At 39.8% G+C, this 23,273-nt stretch overlaps 1 protein-coding gene across 3 annotated transcripts in view; it reads left to right on the top strand.

Moving 5' to 3' along the window:
• LOC138761905 (contactin-associated protein-like 5) overlaps nt 1–23,273 on the top strand; it is an 857,011-nt gene that overhangs the window by 815,797 nt on the left and 17,941 nt on the right. The window lies entirely within an intron of this gene.

Raw genomic sequence — 23,273 nt, 5'->3', positions numbered from 1 at the left:
TCTTAAATGCCCCTAATATTTCAGCCTTGACCAGCACACCTGGCAAGGCATTCCAGGCACCCACAGCTCACTGTGTTAAAAAATCTTACCCCAGATGTCTCACCTAAATTTTCCTCCCTTCTCTTTATACAGATATCCACTTGTGGTTGCTATTCCAGCCCTGGGGAAAAAATGATGTTGCTGACCAATTTATGTATGCCCCTTAGAATATTGTAGACTTCTATTACATCTCCACTTATCCTTCTTCTCTCCAAAGAGAAAAGTCTGAGTTCTGCTAACCTTGCCTCACAAGGCTTATTTTAAAATCCAGGCAACATCCCAGTAAATCTCCTCTGCACTCTCTCCATTGCTTCCACATCCTTTCTATAATGAGGTAGCCAGAACTGAACACAATATTCTAAGTTCTCAGCAGAGATTTGTAGAGTTGCAACATGAACTCTTGACTTTCAACTCAATCCCCCTATTAATGAAGCCCAGCATTCCATGGTCCTTCTTAATTATCCTATCCTATCATATCATCCAGCACAGCAACCTTGAGAGATATATGGATTTGGAACCCAAGGTCCCTCTGTTCCTTCACACTGTTAAGCATCTAACCATAAACCCTGTACTCAGCCTTCTGGTTTAACCTTCCAAAATGCATCACCTCACACTTATCCGGATTGAACACCTTCTGCCAAACTCTGCGTCCTTTCTATACATATCCACAGCAAACATATCTACAGAGAATCTTCGGAGGAGTCACGTGATGGAGTAGTGGCTGGACGGTGAACTCCAGCCCTCTCCAGAAAAGTCGGGAAAAACAAGAGAAAACACGAAGGCACAGAAATAAAAGTTACAGAAAAGTGAGTATAAAGGTGGAAAGAAGATGGCGACAAAAAAAGAAAAGTCGAAAGCAACGGTAAGAAGAGAGGAAGAGAAGACAAAGGAGGAAAAAGGTGAAGGCCTTACCTGTCCGAAGAGGCCCGCTGCGGAGAGAGAAACCCGCTCCCTCAGGTCGGTAAATAATGGACTACAAAAATGGCTCGCAGAGCCGAGCAAAAGTGCGAAACTTCGCGCATGCGCGATGCGAATGAAAAAAAACACACCGACGGGAGGGGGGACCAGCTGGGGAGTCGATCTCCACAGCCGGCAACGACAGCTGCAGAACACCTGCAGCAAGAAGAGACCACAGAAGACAATAGAAACAAGAAAGAAGAGGAGGAAAGGGCAACAAAGAAACAACAGATGGTCAACCCAGAGGAAGAAGAAGAGGAAGAGTATGGTGAAATAGAAGAAGAAAAGATAGGCAAGGTAAAGGATATACTTGCTCTTATTAAAGGATACATGGAGTCATTTAAAGAATGGCAAACACAGGAATTTAAGGATTTAAGAAAAAGAATAAACAACACAGAAGAGAAAATAATTAAAATGGAGATGACCTTAACAGAAATGGGAAAAAAAATGGACAAGATGGAAGAGCGGGCAGTAGCAGCAGAAATGGAGGTAGAAGACTTAAAAAAGAAATTGGAGAAATCTAATAAAAAAACTAAAGAGACACAAGAACTACTAGCTCAAAAAATAGATACAATGGAAAACCATAACAGAAGAAATAACATAAAGATAGTGGGCCTTAAGGAAGATGAAGAAGGCAAGAATATGAGGGAGTTTATAAAAGAGTGGATCCCTAAGACCCTAGGATGTCCAGAACTACAGCATGAAATGGAAATAGAAAGGGCATATAGAGTATTGGCCTCTAAACCACAACCACAACAAAAACCAAGATCTATTGTAGTAAAATTCCTAAGATATACTACAAGAGAAAAGGTACTGGAGAAGACAATGGAAAAAGTAAGAGAGGGCAACAAACCACTGGAGTATAAAGGGCAAAAAATCTTCATTTATCCAGATATAAGTTTTGAACTCGTAAAGAAGAGAAAAGAGTTCAATACAGCAAAGGCGATTTTATGGAAGAAAGGGTATAAATTTATACTAAAGCATCCAGCGGTATTGAAAATATTTATTCCAGGACAACAAAACAGACTATTCTCGGATCCAGAAGAAGCACGAAAATTTGCAGAACAATTACAAAAATAGACTGAGGGAGGAAGACGGGTAATGAGAGTTAAAATGATCACGACTGATATGTATGTGGGTAAAGACAAAAATAGACTGAGGGATGAAGACGGGTAATGAGAGTAAAAATGATCACGATTGATATGTATGCAGGTAAAGAGGTATAAGAGTGAATAGAAACAATGTGCATACGTGAATGTATCTGTACTTAGAGGAAAATATAGATAGTATAGACAAGAATTAATAAGGGAAGGTAATGGAATAGAGAGAATAAGGAGGGAATTAAAAGAGGGACCTTTGTGACATATGAAAAGTGAAATCTTTTCTGGGGGAGGCGGGGTGGGGGGAAATAGCGGTCACTGCAAAATCAGTTGACGCTTGCGAGTGGATTCGCAAATCCAAATGGAGAGGGGAGATGTGGTTGTCCGACAAGGGATAAAGGACAACTCAGGAGGTGAAGGGGAGATTGGGGATAAATAAGATAGAAATAGGAGAATAAGGAAAATGTTAGATGTTGTAGGAATGTTGTCTTATAAAGAGTTGAAAATAAGAAAACAGAAATGGAAAAGGAGGAAAGGTAATGATGGAAAAACGGAAAGAGAAGATAAACAAAATATAAAAGGGCTACGCTGAACTATATGTCTTTAAATATTAATGGAATACATAACCAAATTAAAAGGAAGAAACTACCAAATTTAAATGAATAAATGTATTCCATTAGAAAAAATAACATATTGGTTAAGAAATAATATTGAAATATTCGAACAAGTATAGGAGCCTTACATTAAATACAATAGCGAAAACCTACCGGGGACAAACATTACCTAAGTTGATGGATGGAGAAGGAAAGAAAAGAATGGACTCAGTAGAATTTCTGGTGTAATTTTGTTGAATGACAACATTGTCTGACTGGCTTAATGCAACCTAGATTGTATACCTAAAATGGATGAGAGGGGGGGGGGTGGGGGGGTGGTTTGGGAGGAAAGGGGGGGGGGAGAAAAAGTCACTGTATATGTGTGAAAAAGAAATAGTGTATATCATGGCTAATGTGATTTATGGTGTGAAAAATAAAAAAATTTAAAAAAAAAAAAAAAAGAGAATCTTCAAGGAGCACAAGAGGTACACGCTCATGCTGCAAAGACATAATCGTATTTCAGCATGTTGCCATTAGTTGTGAATTCAACTCAGAGAAAAAAAATCTTTTTATTTACATAGCATTTTTAAAATGATTTTAATAGAACCATAGAACATTACAGCACAAAAACAGTAAATTTCAGCCCTTCTAGTTTGTGCCAAACCACTTTTATTCCCGCATACTACTGACCTGCACCCAGTCCATAGCCTACCATGCCTTTCCCATCCATGTACCTGTCTAAATATTTGCTATATTTGAGATGGAATTCACCCCTTCAGCTGGCAGCTCATTCCACAATCCCACCACTCTCTATGTGAAGGTTTCCTCTAATATTCCCCCTAAATTTTTCCTCTTTCGCTCTTAACCCTTATCATCTGGTTTGTATTTTACCTATCCTCAATGGAAAAAAAGCCTATCTACATTTACTCTGTCTATCCCCCTCATAAATTTAAATACCTCTATCAAATCTCCCCTCATTTTTCAACATTCCAAGAAATAGTCCTAATCTGTTTAATCTTTCCCTGTAATTCATTTCCTGATATTCAGGCAACATCCTAGTAAATCCTCCCTGCGCTCTTTCAATCTTATTGATATCTTTCCTGTAGTTAGGTGACCAAAACTGCACACAATGCTCCAAATATGGCCTCACCAATGTCTTATACAACTTCAACATAACATCCCAACTCCTATACACAATACTTTAATTTATGAAGGCCAATATGCCAAAAGCTCTATTTACAACCCTATCCACCTGTGACACCACTTCCTGTGAATTATGTATCTGTATTCCCAGATCCCTCTGTTCTACCGCACTCCTAAGTGCCCTACTATTTACCATGTATGTCCTTTCTGGACTTCTTCCAAAATGCAACACCTCATCCTTGTTTGCATTAAATTCTATCTGCCATTTTCAGGCCACTTTTCCAGCTGGTCCAGATCCCTCTGCAAGCTTTGAAAACCTTCACTCCACTCTCTTATGGCCATCTCCAAATTTGCTGATCCAATTTACTATGTTATCATCCAGCATCAATCCTTGGGGCACACCACTAGTCACAGGCCTCCAGTCTGAGAAGCAATCATCCACCACTACTCTCTGGCTTCTCACATCCAGCCATTGTCAAATCCTGTTCATTACTTCACTATGAATAGCTAGCATCTGATCCTTCCTGACTAACCTCCCATGTGGTACTTTGTCAAAGGCCTTGCTGAAGTCCATGTAGACAACATCCACAGCCTTTCCTTTGTCAACTTTCCTGGCAACCTGCTAAATCATGATGAATAACCTTTGATATACATCTAAAGCACACTCACACTGCAAGATGCCTCAAGAAATGATAAGAGCTTTTTGGTATGTTGCTTTTTGTGATTTTATTTAATACCTGGTTTAGATCTTCCCAAAACGTTTCCACTTTCTCACATGCCCAAATTGCATGTACTGTTGTTCCCGTTTCCTTCTTACAACACAAACATCTGTCTGATACTGTTGGGTCCCATTTATTTAACTTTTGGGGCGTGGTGTATAGCCTGTGTAACCAATTATATTGTATCATGCGTAACCTCGTGTTTATTGTATTTCTCATAGTTCCGGAGCATAGCTTTTCCCATATTTCATTCTTTATCTTTATGTTTAGATCTTGTTCCCATTTTTGTTTGGGTTTACAGCTTGTTTCCTCATTCTCTTTCTCTTGTAGTTTGATGTACATGTTTGTTATAAATCTTTTCATTATCATTGTGTCTGTAATCACATTTTCAAAGCTTCTTCCTTCTGGTAACCTCAGTCTGTTTCCCAATTTGTCCTTCAAGTAGGTTTTCAGTTGGTGGTATGCAAACATTGTACCGTGAGTTATACCATATTTGTCCTTCATTTGTTCAAAAGATAATAATTTATTTCCCAAAAAACATTTTTCTATTCTTTTGATCCCTTTTCTCTCCCACTCTCTAAAGGAAAGGTTATCTATTGTGAAAGGGATTAGTTGATTTTGCATCATTATTAATTTTGGCAGTTGATAATTTGTTTTATTCCTTTCTACGTGAATCTTCTTCCAAATGTTGAGCAGATGGTGCAGTACTGGTGAATTCCTATGTTGCTAAGTAATATAAGAAATAAAGAACTTGGACTCGATTTGGATGGAGCACAAAAAAGATTTATTATGATATCCTTAGCTGTAGCAAAAAAATGTATTATGTCAACCTGGAAATTAGAAGATAGCCTGAGAATACAGCAATGGTAAAAAGAAATGAATAAATGTATTCCATTGGAAAAAAATAATATATAATTTAAGAAATAACATCACAGTAATCGAACAAATTTGGGAACCGTACATGGAACACAACAGAGAAGTCCTACCGCGGACCTCCACCGCCTAAAATGACAGAAGGAGAAGAAGACGAAATGAACTGACCCAGTGTGTAAAAGTAGAAGACACAAATTTCTTGTTTATTTTCATTGTGTGATGACATTGTTTAATGGGTTTAATGTATCATATAGGTTGAACGTTGAGTGGGTGGGGAGGGGTGTGAAGGAGGGAGGGAAGGGAGTGGGGAAAAGGGGAGAAAATGACACTGTGTATATTCAAGAGGGAATTGTTTGTGTGTATTTTGGTTAATATGGTTCATAGTGTGAAAAATTTAAAAAAAATATTTTAAAAAAAGTGGTAAGAGTGAAGCGGTTAATCTATCTGCTACCTAAAACCTATTGCAGTGCCAGCAACCCAGGTTTGAATATGGCACTCTCTGTAAGGAGTTTGCACATTCTACCCATGATCTGCATGGGTTTTCTCCAGATGCCTCCCACTCTCCAAAATGCACATTTATTAGGTAAATTGAGTGGAATGGATTTCATAGGACAGAAGGGCTTTTTCCTGCATTAAAATTTAAAAACAATGTCAGTAGTAACCAGCTGTGTGGCTAGATTATTTCTTCTTGGGGTTCACCTTTTGCCAATTTTCATGTTAAGATGCATGAAAGCTGCTAACTGAAATACACCACTGGCACAATCTGGAATATGGAGGGCATAGTTTATTGGTTAAAATTTATGTAGTGTTTTTGTTCAGCAAGCAATACCACTCACTAATTCAGCCTGGAACGTGCCAAGTTACAAAACAACCCATGCTACCACAGGAAACATTCCCGCCACTGAGGAATACCTCTTAATTATCTGATTAGTGGTGACAATATATATCACAAGGGGAAGATGATCAGAGCTCCTAAATGTTCTAGTTATGAAGATTAAACTAACTGGTTCAGATTAAATATCCTTTGCATTTCCCAGTAACCAATTGTGTTCTATACTCTCTATTCCTAGATCCCTAGCCAACGGTCCTCCTCTAACCATAGCTTAATTTTCAACTTCGCCTATGGTTTTTGAAAAAAAGACAAAGCAAAAACTGATTGTGTCATCAGCAAAACTTATATCTCTCTACTCATCCTTATCATGTTCCTTGATCCCTGTCAGGTGCTTGCATTATAGTTCCATTGTTTAACACTTCCCCCTTCCCCCACCCTCCCCTCACTAGGTACAGTTTGAAGATTGAAAGGTGTTAGAAGCTACTGTGCTCCCACTGATGGCACTCCAATGGCCAAGATGGCCATCAGGAAAGAGGTATAGACATCATAAAACTCACACCGCATGGTTCAGGAACAGCTGCTACCCCTCCACCATCACACCCCTCAACAACAAACTCAATCAGAGACTCATTCCAGGACACTTACTTTTGCATTTTTTTTTCTCTCTGTATTGCAGTCAGTTTGTTTCCCATTTCTTTATTTGTTTACATGCGTATGTTGAGTACAGTTTGTTTTGCACTGCAAATAGTGCTAATTTGGTCTCAGTCACAGGAAAAAGACTCTCTGTGTTGTATGTGATGTGTATGTACTCTGGAAATAAATCTGAAATCTAAGTAACCACAGACCTGTAGCATCAGAGAAGTTGAAGAAACTGTGTTAAAATTATTTGTTCTTGATTGCATAAAGACATGAGAAATATGACAAGGAGTGGACTATATAACCTCTCAAGGATCTACCACTCTATGAGATTGTGGGCATCTCAGATTTTGGCCTCAACAGACACAAGATATAGCTTACACAAAAAAATGCTTTTTCATGTTGGTCAGCAATGAAAAAGGTAATTTTTCCAACTCTCAGCAGGTTTGTGCAGGTCGAGGTTATGCATTCCTCTCCCCAGTTACTCATGGAAGCCAAACAAGAGCCATGTCTATTTGCAAAAAAAAAATGAAGACAAAATGAACAACAACTGAAGCTAAAGGTCTTTGCCAATATAGAATATGTCTGCAATCTAAGTTCTTCCCAGAAAAATTATTGGCTGCAGGAAAATTGTTTATTAATTACATTATGGTCTCTCGAAGTCCTTATTCCATGAAAAAAAGTGTTCTAACACAATCTGACTCCTGTCACAATGTACCATATGGGTGACTAATATAAACAAATTCAAAGCTGATAGATTTTTAATTGCTTCTTCTTTTCTTTAATAAATGCAATTTAGAAAAGAAAGTTAACTTATTAGGTCACTGGAAGAAGAACAACGATTGGAGAATACTTCTTTGTTGCTTGCAGCTGGCACAGGGAAATAGCAATCCATTTTGTTCATGGCATCAGGGATGATTGACATGCTGTGATATCTGTGTGGTATTTTATCCAAACTAGGTCATTGTTTCTCACCACTTGTGTGATGAAAGAAATCTTGAAATATAACATTATTTCACGGTTGAATAGCTTGAATGAAATAACACAAAATTAGATTTTTTTGTTGAAGGTTTCCTTTGTCCATTATTCTAATAAAGTGTATTAAACTCCACCATTTGACATGTCTTGACAGTCCTCAAATCCTCATGTATAATTCAAAATTCAAGATCTTTATTGTCATGTAATGGTACAGAACATGTAACATTACACAAAAGTAAAATATGAAAGTCTGCAGACACCATGATTGAAGTAAAAACACAATTCTGGAGAAACCTGGCAGGTCAAACAGTGTACTTTCTATAGCAAAAATAAAGATACATAACTAACATTGCAGGCGTGAGTCCTTCATCAAGGTCTGAAAGGCATAAATAAACAGCTTCCTCCTACCACAATGTACACCATACTAAATGAAGACCTCCTTCATACCCCACCATGACAACAATTTTCATTTTCAAGCCCTCATTGTGGCATTAGCACTGTTTAAAAACTCAAATCTTTGCAAGAGGTGTGTGTCAACTCACTGATCCAAACACCACCAAGTCCTCAGTGCTGCACTTACAAACACATTTCCATCATCTTCAACCCTGATTGCCCTTGAGAAGTTGATGACGGGCAGTATTTTTTTGCTGAAGTTTTTTTTCTAATGTATTTTTTTGTTTCATGTATATTGTACCTATGTTGTGGGTCAACCATATTGGTAAGTCTGAATTTGCATGGACTGCCAAATAAGTAAGAATAATATATTTATTTTCCTGAGGGATACGAGTGACACACATCTATAACATAGTAGTAGATTCAGTTACCATGAGTGATGCTAGTTTTTCCTCCTCAAGTTCCAGGTTTATTTAATTACTTGAATGCCAAGCTGGGATGATGGGATTCAAGCTCCATCTCTGGATTAATGTCTGGAACTTTGGTTATTAGTTCATATCAATGCCTCCACACCACCATGGCCCAAGAACAATGTAAGGATTCTATACCAGGTTGTTGTGTGACTTGGAGAGCACCTTACAGTTTGTGGTATTTTCATGTCCAAGTTGCCCCTGCCTTTCTAACTGGAAGAATATACATGTTTAGGAGGTGTTGTTGAAGAGCTCTTGCTGAATCATGGAGTGCACTTTGTAGATAGTATACACTGTAGTTGCTGAGCACTAGTGGTGAAGGGATTGAATGTATAGGGTAGAAAAATGAGGTGTTGATCAAGGAGGTTGCTTTATTCCACACACCCCATCTTACTTCAATCTTTGGACCAGGGCTGCTTTGAGGTATGAAACCAGGGAAATTGCAAAATCCTCTCTTGAGGAACAAATACCAGAATCATCAGGGGATCACGTGGATTCTTTGAAATGTTGTCATTCTGCCTCTTCTCTGACAATGTTGCATTCTCATAGTGATGCAATTTGAGGTGTCATTGTAAAGGCTGCTCTCAAGGAGAGATGGGAGCCATAGGTTGCTAAATGTAGTTATTGTCAACAAAGGTACATCAATGTTTAGATAAGATTAATTTCAGTAAAACTCAAGATGAAACTCCAATTGTTATGAATGCAAAGCAGACCACTTTGCCCAGTTGAATGGTAACACCTTTCTACCCTAATCCCTCATTAGGCCCATATTCATTGCTTTTCCCTCCATGCCTTTCCTATCCAAGTACCTGCCCAAATACTTTATTCATAGTAATTATATCAGTTTCTGGCAGTTGATTCTCCTCCTTGCTCCTCAGAGCTCCTTTAAAATGTTTCCCCTCTCATCTCAAACATGTGCTCCCTGGATCTAGATTTCCATGCTCCTCATAATTTTATAAACCTCTATCAGCTACAATGGAAATGAACCCAACCTATCAAATCTTTCCTTCAAATTACAGTTCTCCATTCCAAGCCACATCCTATCTGTAGTGTAGTGACCAGATATGCACACATTAGTAGTCTAAGTGTGACCTGGCAAATGTCTTGTACAGCTTCAACATGAAATCACAACTCTTATACTCAATTATTTGGCCTGCAAAGGCAAGAATACCAAATTAATTCTTCATTACCCTATCCTCCTGGTTGCCATTTTTGGGGAACTAGGGACTTGAATACCAATGTCTCTCTATGCATATGTTCTTGCCAATATTTATATGTCTCACCAAAATTTGATTTCCCAAATTGTGTTACTCACACCTGTCTGAAATAATTTCTTTACACCACAACTCCACCCAATTTTACAGCTGATCTATTATCCTGCTGTATCTTACAAAACCTTCTTCATTATCTAAGACTCAACTAATTTTCATGATCACAAACTTGTGGATCAGACCACCTAGATCTCATCCATGTCATTTGCATCTATAACAAACAACCAAGGTCCCAGTGACAATGCCTGTGGTACATTTGTTACAAACCTACAGTCAAAAAACACAAGCCATTACTACTAAACATGCTGGACTCCAGTATTCATAAATTTTCAGTTTAAATCCATCACAACCCTCTGCCTCTGACCACCAAGCCTATTCTGGATCAAGTTTGCCAACACATGCCTTGTGCTTTAACCTTCCAAATCAGCATATCATGTGGGATTTTTTTCAAAAGCCCCATGAAAGTCAAACCACTTTCATCTTCATCATTTTACTTGTTACTCCCCCCTCAAAAAACTCAAACAAGATTTCTGCTGCACAAAGCCATGTTGACTCCTCCTAACCAATCCCTGCCTTCAAGTGAATATTAATTATGCTCCACAGAATCTTCTTCAACATCTTCCTCACCTCTAATGCCCACAGAAGTAAAATATGAATGTCTGCAGACACAGTGATTGAATTAAAACACAAATATGGGGGAAGTTCACAGGTCAACGTACTTTATATAGCAAAGATAAAGATGCAGAACCAATGTTTTGGGTTTGAGCCCTTCATCAAGGTATGCACACGGGCCTGGTGTTTCCAGGGTTATCCCTACTGTCCGTTTTGAACAAAGGGATAACATTAGAACTGATTTAGTCTTCTGATACATTATGTTGATAAAAATAATACAAAATCTCCATTGAAACCCAGTAATCTCATCCCTTGCTTCCCTTGGTATCTTGACATAGATTCACTCAGATCCTCTTTCCAGTCTAGATATGCCCCATAATGTCAGTGGATATTGATTTTTGAGAAGGATGTTGATTCTTAAATCTTCCACTATTTTGGTGTTCTGCCTCAATGTTTGCAAATATCAGATCTGACATGCTCTCTTATTTAATGTCTGGATCCAAGGACCTGATGAAATTTGTTGAAACTAAATTGCAAACAAGTTTCTTTTTCCCCCAAAATTGTAACTGTCTTTGATTTTCAATTTCACATTTATTGCCATGTGTATCAAAAATGCAATTATATGAGTTGTTTTGTGAGCAAACCAGGAGACAACAAGTAAGACAAAGTACAAAAGTACAGAGCTACAGAGGGAAATCAAGTGAGATGGTGCAAAGACAACATTAGTTTTCTATTTTGGGTTAAAAGCAGTATAAAGATCAAGTTTTGCACAAATTTGATAAACCAGCAAAGACCTGGAACATTCATATTTGTCCTGGAAGTATCAGTGACTCATAGAGGTAGAAGTTAAGAAGATAAATTGCATAAAGCTAAAACTGGTCCAAACTGGAACCACAGTAAGAGAGTGAATTACAGAGAAAGGGGTTGTCACAATGATGTCAAAGAATAGAGTGACATCATCACTGGACTACAAATGTGATTCTGATTAGAGATAGATAGAACATTAGGCCCCAATACAAGTTTTTCGATGTTGTGCCTACCTATATATTTCTAACCCCCCCCCAAAAATCAAAATTCTTCCTACCTCATAACCTTCTATTTTTCTTTCATCCATGTGCCTGCCTTTTAAATTCCCCTAATATTTCAGCCTGCACCACCATCACTGGCAAGGCATCCCAGGCACCCAAAACTCTGTGTTTAAAAAAAAAGCACCCTTGATGTTTCCCCTTAACTTTCCTCCCTTCACTTTGTACAAATGTCCTCTACATTGTTTGCTACTCCTTCCCTGGGAAAAAAAAAGACACTTGCTGTCCACCTTATCTATGCCTCTCAGAATCTTATAGACCTTTATTGTCACTTCTCATCCTTCTACACTCCAGAGAGAAAAGACTGCTAAACTTGCCTCATAAGACTTATTTTCCAATCCAGGCAACATCCTGGTAAGTCTCCTCTGCAGCTGAAAGGTTATTAGTCTTGGAAGAAAGATAGTTTGGACTATTGGCTTGTTGCGATCTTGCTTGTAACTGAGACAGAGAGAGAGAGTGCTATGGACCTAATGCAAGCAAATGGGATAATTGCAATGAGATGCAGAGTGGCCAGCATGGGCATCATGAGTAAAGGGCCTTTTGTGCTGTATGACTCAGTAATTCTATGTATCCATGCTGATTGAATCTGTAAGTTTCAATGGATCTACAAACATCCTGAATCAGGAAGCTGAGGGAGGCTAATGTCTAGGTAACTGAGACATTGGCAACATTTGGCCATAGTTCTTCAACATCACCTCCTCCATGCTGACCATCCAAGCATTATAACCCCAAGGCTGTATGCTTAGTCTCCAACTCTATTCTTTGTACACCTGTGAATGCCTGGAAATCTTCGGCTCCAACTCAATGCCAAAGTTGCTGACAGCACTACCATTGTTGGCCAAATAATTTCAAATGTTGAGTTAGAATATAAGATGGAGATTGGAACTGATTGAGTGGAGTATAATCTTGCCCTCAACCCCAAGAAGCTTATTGCTGTCTTTAGGAAGGAGAAGCTGAAGACTACACAACTATTTGCATTGATGGGAAGGAGGTGGAGAGAGTCAAAACAGTCAATTTGATGGGAGTCCATATCTCAGAAGATCTTTCTGAGAGTCAGCATATCGAGGCAACAACAAAAAAAGGCACACCTAAGGAAACTGGCGAGTTTTGGCTTGGCTGTCTGTAAGGAGTTTGTACATTCTCCCCATGTCTGCGTGGGTTTCTTCCAGATGCTCCAGTTTCCTTCCACCCTTCATAAAGTACTGAGGTTGTCAATTAATTGGATGTAATTTGGCAACATGGGCTCATCAGCTAAAAGGGTCTGTTAACGTGCTGTATGTCTGAAAAAAGACTTGCCGTGTTTTTGGATATCCTATTAATCTTCTATAGGTGCACTGTAAGAAGTATACTGGCTGGATGCATCACAGCCTGATTTGTCAATTCAAGTGCTCACTTGAGTTAGTTTGGTCACCAAACTACAGGAAAAATATCAATAAGATTGAAAAAGTGCAGAGAAGATTTACTAGGATGTGACAGGACTTGAGGAACTGAGTTAAACAGATTAGGACTTTATTCAATGGAGTGCAGAAAAATGAGGGGAAATTTGAGAGAAGTACACACAATTATGAGAGTTATAGAGAGTAAATGCCAGTAGACTTTTTCCACAGAAAATTCCATCCAGAGGACATGGGTTGTAGTTTAAAGGGGAAAAGCTTAGAGTGAACATTAGGGGGATCTTCTTCAAATAGAGAGTAGTGGGAGTGTGAAGTGGTGAATGCAAGCTCAATTTTAACATTTTTGAAAAATGTGGACATGTACAATGATGGAGGGGTATGGAGGATCTTAGACTGGGTGCAGGTCAGTGGAACTAGGCAGAATAATAGTTTGGCACAGTCTAGAAGGGTCGAAGGGCCTATTTTCTGTGTTGTTATGTTCTGTAGATCCATGGAACACACAATACTGAAGAAGTAGCAAACATTGCCAGTGTCTGATATCTATGCGAGGTGCTAACTCAAGAAGGCAGCCAACATCATAAAGGACCCCCATCACCCTAGTCACAAACTCTTCTCACTGCTACCTTTGGGCAGAAGATACAGAAGTCTGAAAACCAGCATACTAAAAAAACCACAAATGCTGGAGAAACTCAGCAGGTCAAACAGTACCTTTATGTAGCAAAGGTCAAGATACATCACCAACGTTTCGGGCTTGAGCCCTTCTGTTACAGCATTGGTGTACTTTTTCACTTAACCATAGTGTCAACAGAATCCTGTGTTTTACCCCAGCACATCTATACTGTTTGGTTGTCCAGCACTGAGCTGAGGGGGCTGTGGAACAGTCACCTTTATACAGGAGCCTATAGGGAGGGGCCACAGGTGCAGTGCGAATCCCCAGAAAGACCCAAGGTCGTTCATCCACCCATTTGGACCCTTGAGCCGGGCCATCAAGACTGCCTTCAGGTGCCTATGAAACCACTCCACCAACCAATTGGGCTGAGGTTAGTAGGCCATGGTGTGGTGGAGTTGTGTCCCCAGGAAGTTAGCCAGTGCTGCCCAAAGGTAAATTGTATTCCCCTGTCTGAGGTTAGGTGCTCCAGACCCCGAATCTGGACACCCACATGTCGATTAGTGCATTGATTCAGGTTTCTGTGGTGATATCAACTAGCGGAACCATCTCAGGCCTTCTTATAGAACGGTCGACTATGGAGAGCAGGTATCTCGCGCCACGGGAAACTGATAGCACTCCCACCATATCAATGTGTACGTGGATGAATCTGCACCATTCTGTTTCAAAAGTCTGTGCAGGCACCTTTTTGTGAATCTGCACTTTAAAGGACTGGCAGTTTGTGCAGGTCTTTGCCCTCTGGCTGACCTGTTTACGGAGGCTATGCCAGACAAACCTGCTTGCCACCATCTTGACCGTGGCATGCATTGCAGGATGTGCCAGGTTGTGTATGGTGTCGAAAACCTGGCGCCTCCAAGTGGCCATGATGATTGGGTGAGGGCTGCTGGTAGAGAGATTGTAGAGCAATGTCAGGTTACCTGAGCCAATGGGGATTTCTTCCACCCTGAGGAGGCTGTCCTATACATGGGGATCTCAGGTTCCTGCTGCTGTTCTTTGGCATGGGCTACATAGTTGACTCCCTGGGACAGGGCATGTACTGACTTGATCTCAGGGCATGACAGATTGTGAGAGATTGTTATATTTTATATTGTATATAGATATGTTTTAAAGGAGATAAATTGTGGCATGTTTTTTTAGTGTAGGTCTCATTTAAAATGACAGAGCTCTGCTCAAGTCAGACAGTTTAAGTTCCAAGTGTCTTTGCCAAAACTTTGAAGGATTCCTTGAAGGACTTCACAAGTAGGTGTTAATTGGACATGCAGTGGTCTTTGCAGCTGAGGCTAGCAATGAGGATATCATCCAAATAGATGAATGCAAATGCAGCCATCAGCACATGTTTGGAGGTCTTTTTGAAGGAGAGGAAAGAGAGGATGACAAAATTAAAGTGTCTTAAGGAGGAAGATGAAGAGCTTTGTGATGCATTGGGTACAACAGGTTACTCCATTGATTATGATGCTGTCCTCAGTGTGAAAGTTTGTGCAGCGATTTTCAGACCAAAGGGCATGCAGAGAAATTCAAACAAGCCAAAGGAGGTTATAATCGCGGTCTTGGGGACATCCAGGGAGTGAACTTGGTGATACCACAGATGAGGTCCACCTTTGAAAATTCCCGAACCCCATTCAGGTTGGCAGCAAGGTCTTGGATGTGGGGCATAGGATATCTGTTGGGCATGATGGCCTTGTTAAGGCATCAGTAGTCACCACATGGCCTCCACCACCTCCTCTCACTGTTTTTGGAACCATGTTGGAGGGGGGGTGTCCAGGGACTGTCGGAGCGCCACCCAATTCCCAGCTCTTCCATTTTTTTGAGCTCCTCTTTTGCAAGGCTGAGCTTTTTGGAAGGGAGCTGGTGTGCCCTGGCGTGGAACGGAGGGCCCTCAGTCAAAATGTGGTGCCTTACCCTATGTTTTGGCTCGGCTGCAGAGAACTGTGTTGTCACCATTGAGGGAAACTGCGCCAGGATGCAGGCAAATTCGTTATCTGAAAGCATTATAGAATCAAGGTGGGGGGCAGGTAGTTTGGCTTCCCCCAGGGGTAGAATCTGAAAAGTTCTGGTGTGCACCAAGAGCTGTCCCTTGAGGTCTATGAGCAGAAAGTGGGCACAAAGGAAGTCAGCCCCAGGAGCAGTTGTGCCACTGCTGGAAAGGTAAAGATCCATGTAAACTGGTTGTTGTCAAACCGAAGGAGGATAATGTTGGTACTAAAAGTCCAGATGGAGGAGTTGTTAGCTGCCCTCAGTGCCGGGCCCTGCTTGTCGTGCAGGTGTTGTGGTTTGTGGGGGGTAGGACACTTACCTCGCACCAACAAGGAAATACCTGCCCAACAAGGAGTACCAAACGTAAAGGAGACTATCATGTGGGCCAACTGCCGCAGTCATCAATGACGGTTGGCCAGTCTGACTGCTGCTGGATCCAAATAGGCTTCAATATGGCCCACTAAAGGAGCCAATGGTAGTTTATTTTAAAATTCTGTGGTCACATAATCTGGGCCTAAGTTGACATTACCTATGATTGACAGAGGCCATGAGGGTTTGCAGACTCAGGAGAAACAGAGAACTGGCACAGGGAACCAGAAAATGGGGAGACCACCCCCCATTTGAGAAGGAGAACCAGAGGAGACAAACAATGAGAAGGTGACCACAGCAGCAGAACAATGAGGTGCTCATAGGCTGGAGACAAGCTATTGGTGATGCGAGGCGAGAAACCCATGCAGCCTATGGGTTGATGGAGACCGGCTGAAGGGGTACTAGGTGTCGGAACTGAGATGCGAGAATTTTACGTAATATCACATCTTCTGTTTAATGACATAAATCAATCTTGAATCTAGACTTTATGTAGAGAGTTCGGACACACTTAGGTTTTTTTGTTTGGAGCGTGGGAGGCTGAGGAGAGACCTGATAGAAGTTTATAAAATTATGAGTGGCCAAGATAGGATAGGCAATCAGAACCATTTCCCAGGATAAAAATGTCACGTACGCTAGGGCATGTGTTTAAGGTGGGGAGAGAGGGACCAATTTTTTTCTTTACTGAGAGTTTTACTGAATAAAGTCGTTTAGTCACTGCATATAGTATTTTAAATATACTGGAGGGAATGTTTCTCTCTTTTATCTTCTTGGGGATGATGAACACTGAACCGGAGTATGACTTTTCAACTTTTTTGGAGGTTTGTTGAGGAGGTTTAATTGCCAAAGAATCATCCTCCTCACTTCGATCCTCTATTGATCTTTCTCGTCTGTGTGGTGGATTTTGAATGGTTATCTCCATCTTGTGTGCTTGAAGCTCTCCTCCAGTGACTCTCGTTTAGATTCCCTGTCATCCAAGTTTTTCAAACATTTCCCATCAACCTTTTCTCCTTTTCTGTTTCCTACTTGCCTTATCTTATTCCTCTCATTGCCATTTCCTTCACTCATGTTCCATTTCATTTTTCCTTATCTTTATTCTTCCATCTCATGAGTTTTCCCATCACTTTTCTCATTTCCTTGAAAATTTTAAAGTTAATCTCATCTGCCTTAAGTGCCCTGAAGACATTAAATTATTTAAGTTTCTTTGTTTCTACAAATTCAGCCCTTCTGCTTTCCTTTTCTTCATTAAGTGAAGCAATGTGCTGACAAAATGCATTTAGTTCAACACTGGGGACAGCATCATAATCAATGGAGTAACCTGTTGTACCCAATGCATCACAAAGCTCTTCATCTTCCTCCTTAAGACACTTTAATTTTGTCATCCTTTCTTTCCTCTTCTTCAAAAAGACCTCCAAACATGTTTGCAATTTTTTTTCCAGCTGCAGCATTGTGCAATCTTCCTCTAGACAAGCATCCAAACTGAGTTCCTGACACACTGCATGGAGCTCTTTCAGGACAAAGCAATGCTCTTTTTCAGCCCCTGCCTTAAATTTTCTTCCTCTGCAATCATCATATCCAAAAGTCCCTCAACATGCCTTTTAAAAACTTCTGTTCTTTGCAGTCTTTGATCTTCTGGAATTCCAAACTCTTCCCAGATATTCCAAAGATAGGAAAATGCTGCATTGAGACAGGTGACTTACACTGGCTAGTGTATCTCTTTTCCGTATCATCCTCTGGGCTGGCAGCGTGCGGCTTCAGCTGTCTAGTGCTGGGTGTCCAGCAACTGGTTCCAGCTGTCTAGCTTCCCCCTGGTCATCTGGCCCCCAGCTGTTCAGTCCCTTGCTGGGTGTCCCCTTGCTTGACATCCTGTTCCGGCGGTCCTGGTCCTGGCTGTCTGACCCCCTCAATCAGCATCTGGCCCCCGGCTGTCCTGGACCCTGGCTGTCTCGCCCTTCCCCCCTCCCGGGCTGTCTCGACCCCTCGATGGGCGTCCTGACCCGACTGTCCTGGCAGTCCCAATCCTGGCTGCCCAGTCTCTCTATGGGTGTCCTGTCCTGGCTGTTTGGCCCCTCACTGGACATCTAGCTCACTTTCTCACATTATTGTTTCTCTCTCACTTTCTCCTTTTATTTATCTTTCTTTTTCTCTTCCTCTCTCCCTTACTCACTTTCTCTTTTTCTCTTTGTTTGTTGTCTTCCTCTTGAATATCTTCCTTTTGTTTTGTCTTACAGCTTGACATAATTCCTGTCATTGTTCCTTTTTCACTAGATTTTCACCTCCAAAGTCCTTTTCCCCAAAATCCTCTTGATCCCGCCATCTGGATAGTGGATGTTTTAATCCTCGTCACCATTTTGTCGTTTATTTTCCCTTTAAAAATAATGTCATTTGAGAGAAGCTGAAAGCACCTGTATTCAGGCTAAGATGGCGCCAAACTGAACCTTATCATACTATGTAACTCCATGTACATAACTTCACGCATGCCTGCGCGCTCCCATAACACATGCTGCCAGGTATCGTGATGGGAGTTGATAATAGTGTTTAAGATGCTTATAGCTAGACACATGAACATGCAATGAATAGATATTTACCATCTCAAACAGCAAATATATCATTTAATTTGGTGTTGTGTTCAGTGCAGTCATTGTGAGCTGAAGGGTCTGTTTCTGTCCTGTACTGTTTTGTGTTTGAGTGTTTCTATTTTCATTCCTATTCTTATTTTCACAAAACTAACCTGCATTTTATAAAAGTTGAAGTGTTTAATTTGTCTCTCTTTGAATCACTATCTTTTGGGCTCAAGACAAAGAAAAGTCTAAATACTGGTATTAACAATAACCATTATCAATTTAATTTTAAAATAAATCAATAGCAACTAAATTGGCTTTGCTATAATTATGTCATCAGTTGCTGGAATTCTATTCATTTATAAATATTCCAAATTGAAATGTGGATTTACCTTTTTTATTCATGAAAAATCATCTGCCCGTAACACAGTATCATTTGCCGAGTGTCTTGCTTTAATGGGATAAACAGTTCTGCAGTCTACAACTGACTGGTGTGACAAATGTGCTGCAATTAATCCTTAGTTTAATGTTAAAACTATATTTTCATCTCGACATGGTTGAATAAGTTAGTTTTAGGTTGTTAAAGGGGCACAAAGACAACAGAATACAATTTTAAACACAATAGCATTTTAAAAAACATGGTTCTTTGAGATGGAAGATAGAAACCAATTTGAGACAAAAATGGGTGCTGATTGAAGTTGGAATCAAAAAGATGAAAGGATTTATGATGGCTTTGAGATACTGAAAACAATAGGTGTTATCTCAGAAGCACCTGTGTAAATGCACAGTCATTTTGTGTCCATGTGGGCAGACACCCCAGAAGCAGAAAAGAACCATCCAATCATGTTAATTATTTAGATTCTATGAGTAAGTGGACTTAAATGCTTTTAGCATATCTGTGTCAAAAGACCTTATGAACTTCAAAGACAGAAATGGTGTCACATACTATGTTACTTGAGAGATAATGAGAGATAAATAAGCCAGTTTAAGGAAAGACGCCATTCTGTTAAGATGCGGAACTGAACAACAACATTATTTCTTAACATAAGTAGAAAAGCTGCCTATGAGTTACACCTAATAAGGAGGACATAGAATAAGTAGACTTCAAAAGAGAAGCCTACTTCTGACTGTCTGTTTAGAAAACAGATTCCAAAGACTTCATTCAAAAGAAGTAGGTTTGATCCTGGGAAGAGAGGACTTGAATTCTCCTTTTCACAGAAGATATATTGGTGGATCAAAAGATGGTCACTTCTGCTTAAAGAGCATCTCTTTAAGGACAACTCATCAAAAGAATTTTGAGTTTTAAGAGGCTTGAACATATGATGTTCAATTATTTCTGAACTGAAAATTCAAGACCTTGTTATATACAGAGAAAACTTTGGACTATTTTATGCTGGAGCATGAACACTGCAAGACTGTAAGAACCACATCATGCTTGAGTGGTGAGCATGCTCAGTGAGATACATTGTAAGAGCCACATCACACTGAGTGGTGAACATGCTCAGTGCGAAGTGTATTCATACATGACCAGTAACCTGAAATGTGAGTAAAGGTTTGTGCTCTAAACTTACAAGCTTTTCTGAGTGTTTATTAAGACCTCCGATGATACAACTGAGGACATAACAAAATTATGCTGAAGTTTTAAAAATTGACTTTTCAGAGTGGGACTTTATTACACCCACACATTTACATTTGTGCATGGTGGGGTTAAATTTAGAGTTAAGCAAGAAATGTTATGTTATTAATAGTTTAATAAGAATTTACCATTGTCTGGTGAATTTTTCATTGCTGTTCCTTTGTTAGTGCTAGCGAAGTTCCTTTAATCCCAAACAAAATTTTAAATGGTTGTTAGTTTGTAACACTGGAATGAATAAAGACCTTGATTTTATTCTTACTTTAATGATAAAGAGTGATATCTTACTATACACAGCCTAATCTCTTCTCATAAAGTCTTGGGAAGCCAACTCCAATTGGTAAATGCTTTTCATGGCAAACAACAAAAAAAAGTCTTTTAAAATCAATGGCAAAATATGATCACGGTACAGGTACTCTCTGACATATGTCCGTGTTCCATTCTGGAACATTCTGGTTGTATCTCGGAATGGATATATGTCAGGGAATTGCTCCATCTGTGATTCTGAAGAATAAAATGATCGATTTCCTTCTGTTCTCTATTTCTGAATCTTTCACATTCTCTCTGTGGCTGCGGACCCTGAGCACCCTGCTTGACTCTATTGGTCTCTAAAATCTGACTGACCGTCAGAAAATTAAGCAAAAGAATTAGAAAAAAATGGGACAAAAAGAGTTAAAATGTAGTAAAATATTTCCCCTGGTTACCACCAAGCCTACATGGTGGCCACCAAGGCCAGTTCTTTCGAGAGGTTGGCCGGTGGCCATCATAGATAGACCCGATTTTTTCCGTAATCTCTCAAGGTTTGTATTTTTTTTTCTTTACTTTTTAAGAAGAAAATTTCAGATGTATCTGCAGATGGACATAAGGCTCATAAGTTGGAAGTCAGGGAGTATATGTGTTGCATATCAAAATTCTTTGGCATTGATCAAGGAGAAATTTACAGATTCAGGAAGGGTTTCCTATTTTAATAAAGTGAACAACTGCACTACTAGACATGGCACATAAGATGGTAAATAAGGAGTCTGCAACTGCTGGAAAATTGGAACAATATGAAAGCCTGCAGATCTCATGATTGAAGTAAAAACACAAAGCTGGAGAAACTTAGCAGGTCAAACAGTGAACTCTATATTAGCAAAGATAAAGACACAATATCAATGTTTTGGGCTTGAGCTCTTCATTGTTATGAGCAAAATGTAGGCAGGCAAAATGAGGTGGGGGGTGCGTAGGGGGAGCAACTCATCCCATAGGCAGAAAGTAATAGGCAGATAAAGGAGCAAGGGAACACCATCAAAGAGGATGATCAGGGGATGGTTCTGTGAAAGGAGAAGGAAGGGGACAGAGATCTGGAGGAAAGAAGCAGAGGGATGGAGAAAGAAGAAAAACATGGAATAGGCTGGCAGAAATAGGAGAAGTTGATGTTAATGCCATGGATTTGTGGAATGTGGTTGGAATATTATAAACTGTCCAATTAAACGATCATGAGGTTGCAATGAGATTTATCTCTGGTTGTATCATTCAACACACAATATAGTTGCATCAATGTATGATGTACTGCCTCCAAATCTCTATTTTTTCTGGAAATCAATGGGATGAATTTCAAAAGAACGTTACAATACACTGCTTAACATTTAATTTCAAGGGTTGCACACAATCCAGAAGAGATTCACGACACAAATTCCTGGAACAAGAGAGCAACTAAAATTGTTGGACCTATATTCCTTGGAAGATTTAAAAAAAATTGAGGGGTGATCTTTGTGAAAAAGATAGCAAGATGTGAAGCACTAAATTCTGCAGATGCTGTGATTATAGTCAAAAAGAGGAACTCAAGCAGTCTCACTCCATTCATAGGAGGTAACAATCTATTACTGACATTTCGGGCCTGAGCCCTTCCTCAAGGTGTGAGTGAAGAAACACAGTGTCTGAATTAAAGGTTGGGGAAGGAAAGGGAGAAGAATGGGAGGGGGAGAAGTACAGACAAAAGGAGTCAATTGTATATCATAAGAGGAAAGGTAATAATTGATCTTGGCTCTGTGAAAGGAGACAGAGGAAAGAGGAAAGGCGGAATAGAGAGTAGATGTTGAGGTATTTGCATTGGTTAAAGAATCTTAAATGAGGAGAAATGGTTTGAAGATAAGTGCAGGATTCTTAAACCAGAGGTGCATACAAATTTCTTCTCACAGAGGATAGTGAATTTCTTCAATTCTCTTTGGCTCAGAATACTGTGGAATATAGTTTAAGTGCAATTTGCTATGTTTTTGAAAGAATGGATAGTCAAAGGCTTTAGGGAACTGTCCCTAAAGAGGAATTTAGACCTGGAGTAGATAGATTGCGTATTATCATGCTGGTGGAAGGGGCCTGAAGAGTGAGTAGCCTTCTCCTGTACCAATTGTTCTTGTGCAACTAGATTGCATGCTTTGCTCTACTAACTGGTCGACCTTGTGTCTAGTAGGAATTAGACTAGAAATCTAAATTAGTCACTAAATAAATGCTCAGTTACATGCAGATTGAAGAGTATTTGTCAAACAGGTCTTCCATGTTGTCTCCCCAGTCAAGGGAAGACCCTTATATGTGTATTGCTAATTGAAAGAAGAAATTTTTTTTTTGGCTTTTGCAGAAGAATCTTATGCTGTCAAGTAAAGTGAGCATCTGCTGGGATTAACTTGGTCCAATTTAGAGACCTGCTCCTAATTTTTAGATGGTTATTTTTTTAATTTAGAGGTACAGCATAGAATCAAGCCCTTCTGACCCAAGAGCCCATGCCACCCAAATACACCTACTAGCTCTGTACATCTTTTGAATGTGGGAGGAAACTGGAGCGCCTGGAGGAAACGCATGCAGACACGGGAATAACATACAAACACCTCACAGACAGTGCCAGATTTGAACCATGGTCACTAATTGCTACACTCATTGTATTCTCATTCTTAATGTGATTCATCTTAAATGTGAAAGAAAAAAAAACAAACATGCTTAAAAG

Source organism: Narcine bancroftii, chromosome 4 (genome assembly GCF_036971445.1).
Source record: "Narcine bancroftii isolate sNarBan1 chromosome 4, sNarBan1.hap1, whole genome shotgun sequence".
Lineage (NCBI taxonomy): Eukaryota > Metazoa > Chordata > Chondrichthyes > Torpediniformes > Narcinidae > Narcine > Narcine bancroftii.
Note: the sequence above shows the minus strand (reverse complement) of the source record. Positions and strands in the feature narration are given on the sequence as shown.